Source organism: Aplidium turbinatum, chromosome 7 (genome assembly GCF_918807975.1).
Source record: "Aplidium turbinatum chromosome 7, kaAplTurb1.1, whole genome shotgun sequence".
Taxonomy (NCBI): domain Eukaryota; kingdom Metazoa; phylum Chordata; class Ascidiacea; order Aplousobranchia; family Polyclinidae; genus Aplidium; species Aplidium turbinatum.
The window spans coordinates 23,110,513-23,121,380 of NC_137478.1; the positions used below are offsets into that span (position 1 = coordinate 23,110,513).

At 37.3% G+C, this 10,868-nt stretch overlaps 1 pseudogene; it reads right to left on the bottom strand.

Annotated features, from left to right (window-relative positions):
• Positions 1-4,366: 4,366 nt before the first annotated feature.
• On the bottom strand, positions 4,367-5,794 carry LOC145773851 (uncharacterized; annotated as a pseudogene).
• Between the last annotated feature and the right edge of the window lie 5,074 nt (positions 5,795-10,868).

Sequence of the window (10,868 nt, forward strand, 5' to 3'; positions counted from 1 at the left end):
GCCCAGGGGCCCACAAAGCGATTAACACTGGTAGGTCTGTATCGATTTTTGTAGTTAGTATCTTTTTCGTCCGGACGCGTTAATGACGAAAAATAAAATGATTGATTAGTGTCAAAATGCGCAGAAGGGTCGGTTTCCTATATATACCTGATGTAGAGAATATTAAGGTCTACATTCTTCGGAAAAAAATGTATTTAAAAATACTAGTTTTTTGGCAAAATTATCGGCTTTTTTACGTAACCTACGTCCCGTAACTGCAAGTCTTATCTGTATTTCTGGCGATTGTGCTTTTTAAAGTATCAACAATCAATTTTGCTGCGAGAACCATTCCAGCTTAGCTTTTAAATGCACAGCAGCTATTCTTGTTACTGGAACGTTTAACTGATCAGTTGGTGTAGTTTCAGTACTTGGCTTGTCTAATGTCTCGTCTTGCTATTTGGTTAAGCAAAGCCTCATCTTGCATTGCTCCAGGACCCTTTTGACGCCGTTCTCAAAAGAAATGACATGGGAAAGATATATTTTGTTTATGTGGAACATGCATTCTAAGGTATGAATATCATGACCAACTTCATCATTAAAATAATTGATGTCGAGTATTGACTCTGGACTTTTTTCCTGTGTTGAGAGCAGTCGTACCAGCCATGACTGATTATACTTGGGATAGGTGAACTCTGCAAGCCTCCTGGATGATGGTTAGGGTGGATCGTTTTTCAACTTTTTTTCTTAAACGCTTATTAATAGTGCGGAAAAGTTGTGCATTGACATTGTAAGCACAACACAAAAAAAAATTTTCAAAATTTTAATATCTTGGGGTGCCCCAAAGAAGTTGAAATATCAGAAAAAGTGGAAAATTTCCAAAAATTTTATTTTTTGTTTTTAGTTTTGAACCGCTTCAGAAAATTTCCGAAAATCAATATTTACTTCGCATTGCTGATGTCATGGTTGTCTGTATCCTGTTTAATAACATGAACATTCACCAACGTTTGCTTCCTTCCCCTTAGTGCGGACCTTTTGTGTGTTATGTGTAGGCAACACAGCACTTGACTTTCTGCAAGTTTCAAGCTGTATTTCTCTCGGGCAGCTACTGCAGGTTTCAAACTGTATCTCTCTCGGGCAGCTACTGCAGGTTTCAAGCTGTATCTCTCTCACGCAGCTACACGGATCGCAAATCGATCTCATGACGACGACCATGACTCTAATTGCATCCCACCATACTAGACCACCAGACCTGTGGCGATGCGTTCGATGGCACTGATGTGGGATCGCTATGCCATTCGGAGATCAAGAAGTAGAAATCGAGAAGAATTGCAAGAGTCCAGGTCGGACGTTTTACACGGTTTGTATTTTGAGGGCAGAAAAGACAAGACACTAAAGATTGAAGTAGACGATCATGGGGTGTCTCATAGAAGATCTGTTGTTGAAGAGCATGTGTGTATTATTATCGCCGAACCTGGATCTCAGTATTTTGGCCAGGTAAGTCCAACCGCGGGAACAGCCAGAAGCATTGCCGACTCCATAATATCAGCAGTTCATGATAGAGGAACAGACACCAGCTTAATAACAGCCGTGGGGTGTGATGGTACTGTGGTAAATACGGGTCATGCAGGCGGTGTTATCCGACTGTTGGAATTAGAGTTTTAAAAACCGCTGCAATGGTTGGTATGTCAATTCCACGCAAACGAATTACCCCTGCCGCATCTTTTTGAGTTTTTGGATGGCAGTACAACTGGTCCTCGTGGGTATTCCGGACAGATTGGAAAGGCTTTACTTACATGTGATAAAATGCCTATCCGACGATTTGAATCAATACCAAGTAATTTTCCTCAAATGGGTGTGACCGATTTAAGCACAGACCAAAGATACCTCCGGGACATTTGTCATTGCGTTTGTACAGGAGAAATTCCCAGTTCACTCGCCACAAGAAGTCCAGGTAAGCTTAATCACTCACGCTGGCTAACTGCGGGGAATCGCATTCTGCGGTTGTATATAGGGACCACAGAACCCTCTGATAATTTAAAAACGTTGGCTACCTTTGTCATGAAGGTATATGCTCCTATGTGGTTCGAAATAAAGTGCAATGTACTCTGTATCAGAGGTGCTTTTCATCTATGGCAAACCATCAGCAAATCTTGCTACCTGTCGGATAAACTAAAGGCCATTGTCTACCCTGTTATTCAAAAAAATGAATTTTTGGCCACAGCGAAAACAGATTTTTCTCAATGCTGTTTGACAAAGAATCACATGAGCGTGAGCTGGGAATACACCGTATACTGCTTGCACGAGAAACTCCCGTTTGCACTGAAATCCGGCGCTTCAAACTGCCAAAATTCAATTTTAATTCTGTCAGTTATGTTGATATGATATGCTGGCAAACCGATAACGACAAAACCGAACCTCCAATAACTATGAAAATGACAACAGAGAACTGTGGTCGTTCAAAAACATCAATACAAGCCAACATTCTCTCAATTTCCCCTGCCACACGCAAGCAGTCGAGCGAGGTGTCAAGGTTGTCACGGAGGCCTCTGTTGCAGTATGTGGTGCCGCTAACCGCGTTGGATTCATCAGAAGTCGGCTACAGTCCAGCACATACATGCCCCGTCTCAATACAAAACAAGATTTTAGATCATGTTCTTAAAAGGTTTGCGTATCTTACATGTACTTGTACCATAATTCTACTTGTAAATATTGATTTTCTGCGTAATTTACAATGATTCGCGGGAGGAAGTGCAGTTACAAATGTGTAAAAATGGAATTTTTAAAAAATTTGCAATTCTTTTTTGAATTTTAAACTTTGTTGGGGCATGCCAAGATATTAATTTTTTTTGAAATTTATTTTTGCGTTGTGTTTACAATGTCAGTGCACAACTTTTCCGCGCTCATAATACGCGGTTAAAAATTAAAGCAAAAAATAAAAATTTTGAAAATTTTCCACTTTTTCTAATATTTCAACTTCTTTGGGGCATCCTAAGATATTAAAATTTTTGAAATTTTTTTTTTATTTGATTGTGCTTACAATGTCAGAGCACAATCATAGACAACTTTTCCGCGCTCTTAAAAAGCGATTAAAAACAACAACAAAAGATAAAATTTTTGGAAATTTTCCACTTTTTTCAATATTTCAACTTAAATTAAAATTTTTGAAAATTTTTTTTTGTGTTGTGCTTACAATGTCAGTGCACAACTTTTCCGCACTATTAATAAGCGATTAAGAAAAAAAGTTGAAAAACGATCCACCCTAATGATGGTGTCAAAAATCAGTTCTGCAATGATCGACACAATTTTGGGAAAAGATTTAACAACAAGCGCACTTTCGTGTTTCATATGTCATTACCATCAACAAGTTGACCCAAGAAAACGTATCGATCTATTTTATCGACAACGCGCCCATCATAATATAACTGCATGGCAGAAGCTGAGTTGAGAAGGTTCTCACTTTCCATCAAAGATTTTTGTCGTTGGTGGTATACTGTCGAAGGTGATGCAGATATTTGATCTTTTCCAAGAACCGGCCTCATAAGATCTGACTGCTGGCGTACCGAAGTCATGCTACGATCAGCAAGTACACAACTTCTATCATTTATTGAAAAAGAATGTACTTTCTTGTACATTTTTCCCCCAACAGCTTGTTTCAGAGGCTCGTATTCCTCATCATCTTCCCGATTCATATTCCAATCAGAGTCTATAACGTGTACATAGATGTCTAACTGCTTCATTTGTTTTTCTCTGTTTCGAACATAGTAGTGCCGATGATTTGGCAGATTGTATGCCACAAGTGCTCGGTTGTTCAACTTTACTGCTCGTTTCCCACCTCCTTTTATGATTTTCCCGTTCCAAAGCCTTTTCTACATGGGCGACATCTATGCCACCGATAAACATTTTTTGCTGATCTTTCAAGAAAGCGATTTCTTTCTCCTGTAGCCTACTGTTTTCAAGTTCACAGCTGCAAGAGAGTTTCTTTTGAAAAACAACCGGATTTTCGGAGATCAAATACTTGCATGCACATATATCGAACAAGTTCTGTAACCATTCTTGATTACCTCATTACCTCTTCGTTTCATTTCCTTCTTTCTTGCTGTATTGTACTTCTTTGTCACGTCTTTTAACTTCGCTTCAATTCTCTGTTTGCTAAGCACTGGAAGACCAGCTTTATTCCATATGCACACTACATCTTTCAGCAGTTCATCTTTCAAATCTTTGAAATGGGGTGTTTTCTTCAAAAACTTAGGATTAGTTTCAGCTACTTTCTTCTTCAAGTCAAAGTAGTGACTGACTATATCTGCATTAAGGGGAAGCACATTTCCCTAAAATTCCTTGAAGTTTTGCATCGACTTACTAATACTTGACCTTAATGCCATAATGACACTTAATCAAAAGCTAACGCAGGTGAGCAGCATATCTCTTCCTCAACGGTTACTGTATAATAGTAATACAAGGCTTGTGATAATGTTACCTGTTTAACTGGGGCCATAACCAATTCGTTCATGAATACTTTCAGCAATTCAGGTTCATGGGGATTTTCTGTGCCAAGAATATCTTCAACTGAAGGATACGTACGGCTTTCGTGTTCATGATTTTTTATGGCATCCTTTACGAGTTTTGCTGCAGTTTTAACAATGCGCTCAGTTTCCTGAGATACATTGCTGTCTTTTTCCTGATACCATTTTTTACTTACAATTCCACTCACACTGTCAAGGAGAATAATTTTACTCTTGCCATTTCTTTCGACTAAGCGCAGTGAATTTCCATACTTTTCTTTTATTTGGGTCATCTTCAATGAATATATATTATCCCAAGTTGGTTTGGTTTTTGAATTTTTATCCTCGGACTGACAAAGCCTTGACTGGTTATTCCTGGTAGCTTCGCATACCGTACTTAACGTAGGGCCGGTTACCGAGATTGGCAGAGTGAAGTTATTCGATTGTTGTTGCCGGGGAATTACTCCGTTCACTAGGTGGCGCTGAATGGAGAGCAGTCCTGACAGTGCGTTGCTGAAGCGCACACCCCGAGAGTCGAACTTGCGCTGCATGATCTTGAGCCGGGCGCGTAACCACTGAGCTAACGGGGCGGACGTTCCTGCATCATGGAATGAAACTCTGCAACGGTGTACAACTGTACAAGTCCATATTATAATCTTCCAGTTTTTTACATGCAGCATTAAACAATGTCATTTTTTCAATGGATGTTGGACGACCAGGTGTTGAACACTGAGCATCATTTTCAAACCTTTTTCTGCATAGTATCTGGCTTCAGCAGCCACCAGGTCGTGTGCACTAAGCATTCGTTTCTGAACAGTTTTAGCAAGTTCATCGTCTCCTCTACTTTGGTATAAAGCAAGTGTTACGTAATATATTCCTGACGATTTTGTCCGCACCTCTTCAAATTTATTTCGGTCAGGGTGCCGTTCATCAAACGTACAACAATATATCCACAGTATAAACACTGCTTTTTAAAGTTGAACGACTGTTCATCTGACCGGGTCGATACTCTCTTGCTACTGGATTGTTCATTGCTTGAGGCTGGACATTTCTTGGATCTCGCATGGTTTCTCAAGAACTTATGACATGATGTATGGGTGTACGTAATATGGCCATTTTCTTTTTTTTCTGCAGAGTTGCGACCAGCGTTTCACAATCCAGTTTCAAAGCATGACCAATTATAGTGTCCAAAGAGTGTGTGATACTATCACTCTCGCAGAAATAAGCTCCAACATGACACAGTGAATCACCAGTCCGATAGCCTTGTCTACGTAACACTTAACACAAATTGCTTTTTCTTCTTGACTTGAATCCATCTACAACAGGGGTTCTTAAACTTTTTTTAACGCAGACTCCTTAAAAAAATTTTTGGTTTGCGTGGACCCCCTTTATGGCCTAGTCTAAGAAACTTTTTTAATCAACATGAATAGGACATAACGCAATAAAATTACAATGAATTGGTAACATAATTTATTTTTATTTGAATAAGGACCTTCTGATGATCCTCCTTTTAGGATGAAACAGGTTGTCAAAGGTTTAGAGAGTAGTAGGCCTAACTATATTTGATTGAGGTAACAAAACTTACGTTTTATCAAATTTAAGAAATAGCGAATGCAGATTGTTTTTCAATATCTTCGATTATTTTCATTGTGAAGGATGCTGCTGTTTGTCTTCAATAAGAGCATGAAACTGTGGCTTCGTCTTTAATAGGTTAACACGCATGTCATCCTTTGCATCCAACCGATTTCGCCTCTTTGTTTTGATAGTTACCAAGGATGAAAATCCTGACTCCCATAAATATGTAGCCGCAAAAGGGATTATAGCAGCCATGGCTCTCTTTACCAAAAGAGGATATGCCGAAACCTTTCACAATCTTAACCTAGCCTAGCTGATGTCTAGCTTAGCTGCAACTGGTAAAATTTTGCAATGTTCAAATAGCGGCAAAAAACAATGTGGAAAGTGACATAGCCTAATGTACGTACGTAAGAAAAAACAGTAGGCCTACAATGCGATAACAATTATCTGGAAACGCCAAACTAGAAATCATCAGCGCTGTTTGAACTTAATCTCTTTTCGTTTGAAAAATTTATTCCATTTTTGAAATTATACACTAAGATTTCCATTGGATCTTCATGGACACCCTAAAGCTAGTCCGCGGACCTCTTGGGGGCCACGGACCCCAGTTTAAGAGCCCCTGATCTACAATGTATCACACTACTTTACTAAGCTTTATCTGAAAAGCAAGCAAGGGAAATAAAACTGACCGCAGTAAGTAAACAATAACATAACGAAGTTATAATGAACAACGACAGTTCTACTGGTGCCCCCCTGTCTTTCTCACTCTTACCCCCTGAAACAGGTGTGGCCAATAATTCTATTTTTATTTATACCTTTTGCATCTATATCCTGCTTTTCTGTTGATAATTTATTAGTTTCTAGCCTTTTGTTCACCCATTATAGGAAAGATAAGAATATAAATATTTTTTTTTTAATTTCTTTTCCCTAATTTCAATTTTACACCCCTGACACGTTTTTGGTCGTAACTTTTTTTCCCCAAGGTAAAAAAAATGACAAAATCCACCACTGAAAAGCTGATAAAATTGTCTTTCCATTGGTATATCATTCGTCTTTATAAGAATTTTTTCTAGGTTGACCCATTTTTAGACCAAATTCTACAGGACTACTAGACGATCAACATTGGATATTGATTTTTTTTGGTGTTGGAAATATTTTTGTGTTGGAAATATCTGCCTGCATTCATTTGTTTTGAGAAACATGCACAACAAAATGTAACACAGCGATATGAATAATTTCTTCGGGTGCGCTTCAGTAAGTAGGCTATAATAATTCGCTTGATAAAACCTTGGAAATGCGATTGAAATACAAAACAATGACAATTCAGTCAATACATTGATTACAATATTTGTAAAAGACAATCGAATAATATGTCACTTATTGTCTCAGGAAACTTTGAACTTTCATGAGTTGGTTGAGTTTGTTAGAACAGAGAATCGCCTACATGCTATCTCTCCGCACAGGGCTGGTCAGTGGTTAACAGTAATACAATGCGTGATGAGATCAACCAACACGTGGACTACTATAAAACAACGTTAAAAACACATAAACATCGCTCTTTGTTCACAGCGCTGAAAAGTAATGCAAACGATTTTCTAAAACAACTAATTTCATTCTCATGTATTAAGCTCTTTCAATATTTTGAAACGATGATTCAACAATAAAATAGAAAATACGTTTATTTGCCGTTTTTAACACTAGAAAATGCAACAAACTTAACCCTTTGATTTTCAACCTTTTTTTGGAAGTTAACTGCTCAAGGGGGGGCCGTTTTTGGATCAAATTCAATCAGTTGTTACGTGTTATCCGCTGGTGCTATTTCAACAGAAGTTGCGCTGGTATGAAAAAAAATCATTTGTTTATAAGTTTGAAAAATCTTTATTTCAAAATTTTATTATGTTAAACTTAATATTTCAATTTTTGCAAAGGTACCCAAAAACGACAATTTTGATTTATCTTGCCGCTGCTTAATTACCATGCTAATCCGATTTCATGCAAAGTTCTGAATAACAAAGAGCTCGATCAACCGCACGGAAGTGTGTGTGCGGTGTGCCGAATCATTGCATTGATAAAGATTTACGCCTTGCGAGCAAATCTTATTGTAGGCTACTCATTGATTCTAAAATAGTTACAATCAGAGTAATATTGTTACACGAATTTGAAAAAAAAAACTGCGTTTGTTCTTTTACATTTTTGTCCTAAACTAATGCTTTCCAAAACTCATGGCTAGCTTCTAGTTTTAGGGAACAAAACTTCTCATACGTAACACCTTAGCCTGCTTGAATAGCTGTTTACATCTTCGTTTGTGTATTTTAGGTCTACAATTGAGTTTGTGGTATGAATATTTTTAGTAGAGAGAAGACGATTGAACAAGTTGTTGAAATTATCTGAAATTTCTAAGTTCAAATTAGGTGCTTTTGAAATTGTGGATTTGTGTCAAGTCGCATCACAAATATCATGCAGGCTGCATCATAAGTCATTTCGCTTACGGTTGTTTATAAACATGACTCATAAATTACATCCACAAAAAATACAGCATTTACATCAACAAAGCTAAGTTCGAAGCTCACTTTTTATTGAAGATTCTGTCAATCAATTTGAAAATACATTTTTAGTCCGCCAGCGTCGAAACAATGCAACAGCGAATTGAGGATCATGCGTAAACAAAAGAAATGTGAAATAACCCACAGTCAGCAAATCTACATAAATTTAACGTTTACAAATGTTGAATTTCAATGTAAAAGGACTGGATTGCTGAGTGACTGGGTCCTTATTGTTTGAAGCACAAAAAATACGCCTAAAGCCGACAACATCAGCAAGGTAGCGAATATGTTTCTGGCCAAAAAAAAAATTAACTTTTGACTTCAAAGATAAAAATGATTATAACGAAGCTTCAAAGTTTGTCGTAAAAAATGTTGCAGAGATACAATAAACATAATCATTTTGTGCCAGATTGTGAGAAGACTTCCAAGATTCTTTCCAAACATTTGCATGATTGCAAATTATTTTCTATAACTTTATATTTCCAAATAATGGATTCTTTGTTGAAACAACGTGGCTACAATTCTATAAAAAATTCATAGGCCTACTACATTGAAGTAATGAAATGTTTTATAGTGATTTTGCTGATGACGTTTTACAACATCCGAGAAGTAAAAAATAATAATAATGAATTATTTTACAAAACCGTGGTTTGCAAGCGCTTCACAAAAATTGTTGGGGAAAATTTACTATTAGACGTAAAACGTTTGTAAAAAAAAATTGTCGGTCTATGTATTTATAATGTTTATTACGCTGTTATCGAATTATAAACTGTCTGTATTGTCTACCTTTGTAGTTACCGGCCAGCTTAGAGCAGCATGCAAACTACGCGTTTATGGTATTTGCACCGTGTTATGATTCTCGAAAATTTCCCACAAGGTCTTTATTTTTATCGTGATATTTTGTGCTTTTTCTGTCCTAAACTTGAAGTCATTGTGCAGCACAATCCACATCTGTTTTTAGACTCAGTCTTCATTGAAAATCTTTTGTGTGGTGCATCATTTCAAGTAGTGTCTTCCCCTAAACTGTTACACAAACCGCCCAGAACCAGGTTGATTATGTATCTTACAGCCATTGAGAGCCCGTTATTGTATGTGTGGAATTATTAGATGTCTGACTAAATTCATGCCAAAGTCGAGCAAATTCTGCTTTCGGGTCCTTGCTGTTATTTACTGTATTTTTTGTTGATAAGTTTAGGCAGCATTTTTCCAAGATAAATAAAGACATAGGTATTGTTCGTCACTTAGATTTAGTTTTCTCAGCATTATTTATCCATTCTTTGATCCACTAGTTTGTCTCACTTTTGGTATAATCGGATCGTTTATAAATGGCGGGTCTTCACAATAGCCGGCCTCTTATACATTGGCGTAACGTATTTAGATGTTGAATCAATGATCAAGAAAGCTGATTCGTTGTTTGTCTTATGTGACGCCTAGCTTTATGCCTCGTCTACATTACAAAATATTTTGTAATGTATATTTTGTAATGTAAGACAAGGCATTATCATGTTTATTTTGCGCTCTTTGGAACAACACACAGTGCACTGTGAAACAAAAATGCAAGACATAACAGCAAGTAGGCAACATAAAGCAGGGAAGGGACATGTAGCCATCGAGTTAGCTGCTACGTGTAGCCTAAATGGAGCCTATCTCATAATTTTGAGTGTATCTTACAATTACTGTTTGCGAAAACGCTATTTCTCCGGCTTCTCCCAAAAGCATTTGCAGTGATACATTTCCTCAATTGCAAGTTTTGCCAATGAGAGCATTTCCATAGAACGTTTATTTCGAAACCAGGTTTTTCGTGTCTTTACCCAAGGGAAGATTTCTTATTGCAACGTTTTTTATTCGTCAATGAATATTATCTGCTTGAAACATCTGTTTTGAATAGTTTGTGGCCTACATTGCCTACTATTTTGATCATGGATTGCTATTGTTCGTAGAGCTGATAACGCAAAAAAAACGTTTGCTATTATTGTTTCTAATTAACAGCTTTGTGATCACTGGCTTTTCTTTTGTGGCATAAGAAATAACGCGCTTTGTATTATTGAGGTCAAACCGAACAAAGGAGAACAAGAGGATGTTTCTCTCTGCTCGCGCATATCGATGCACGAAGCAATTATGAGCTTATGGCTTGTCATCGCAATGTAATCCATTTCACGCTTGGCTGGAAGTTAGCTAGAAATAGCAAAAATTCACCAAAATCTTGAATTTACAAGAAAACTACACAACTTTTAGCATCAAATTTAATATCATCAGATCCGCCTGGCAATTT